The following is a 1,318-nucleotide window of genomic DNA, read 5'->3' as shown; positions in this document are numbered from 1 at the left end:
GATGCGCACATTGTGGTAATAAAACTAAACATGTGAACAAAACGTGATGTAGGGGTGATGGCTTTGTTATAGACTTTTATATGCAGGCCTATCCATAATGATAATCCAAGACTGAGAAGTCGATTATGAAAATTTGTGTAGCTTGGTTGAAATCTAAATATATTACCAAATGAAATGCATATTTACTTAAATTGACTTATTATTCAACTTAGATGTTATTAAAAAAGAATGCAAGTAGAATATTGTTTTTACCTCGTATTGACACCCACATAATAGTTTACGTACATGTACCCGGTCAGTTCTAGGGTGCCATATCTGGGACATACCAATTCTGAGACGAATTTTGGTCAGTATTGAAAATATATGAAATATTACACAATCTTTCTGTTATAAAGCATTTTCGAAAATTGAAAATCAGGCATAAATGGGTACAAATTTATACGAATAGATGAGATTGCTGATGAACATGTATTTGAAAAGTGAAACAGGGATCTGAAATCAAGTTCTTTCTGCAGTAAATCTAAACAATTAGTTTAATGATTCGCTTCAACATTGAGAATAAATAGCGATACGTTCCCCAGATATGTGCATCATAATTGTTGGTAATGTTTCAGATTGAAAATCTTGAACTGGACGATCAAGTGATCCGAATCAAAGTGAAGAATTATTTAGATAAATCTGGTGCAACATCACGCTGTTCTTTTTGATGATCCGCGGCAGTAAAACGGAGAATGAAATACGTTGTATGCTTGAAATCTCACATCCATGTTTTTATGTCATGACATTATCTGATCGAACTATGTTGAGAAATGTAGCGTCATTTATACATGTGATGTGATAATTAAAAGTCTGAGTGATATTAGTGGAAATATAAGTACAAGATTCAAATGAGAATTGAAATGTTGCCAAGTCTTAGAATGCTTGCCGCTCATGGTAGAAGTCCCGGGTTCAAATTGAAATTCACATGTGCAGAAGAGTGGGATTTCATTGCATTTCAATTAGTACACGATTTCCCTTCAAGTTAAACAATATTGTGTTACAATGATCACTTTCATCAAATACCAAAAGTTGACAACATTCAACACTGTTCATCAAATTCACACAATAAACTATAGTGAAATATTTCAAGACTTACTGGCTTTTCTCATCATGTGTAATAAATCTGTTGTTTTTACCTGAAAATATGATCTTTAATTTAATTTCTTCATCTTCAGTTTTGTTGTTGATGATTATAACATTTATGAACAAGAAAAGTTCAATAGCGGCACCAAAACACGTCAAGTCACATTATTTCTGAGTGGTATTAGAGAAGGTTACA

This window comes from Lottia gigantea, assembly GCF_000327385.1.
Source record: "Lottia gigantea unplaced genomic scaffold LOTGIsca_584, whole genome shotgun sequence".
Classification (NCBI taxonomy): domain Eukaryota; kingdom Metazoa; phylum Mollusca; class Gastropoda; family Lottiidae; genus Lottia; species Lottia gigantea.
Note: the sequence above shows the minus strand (reverse complement) of the source record.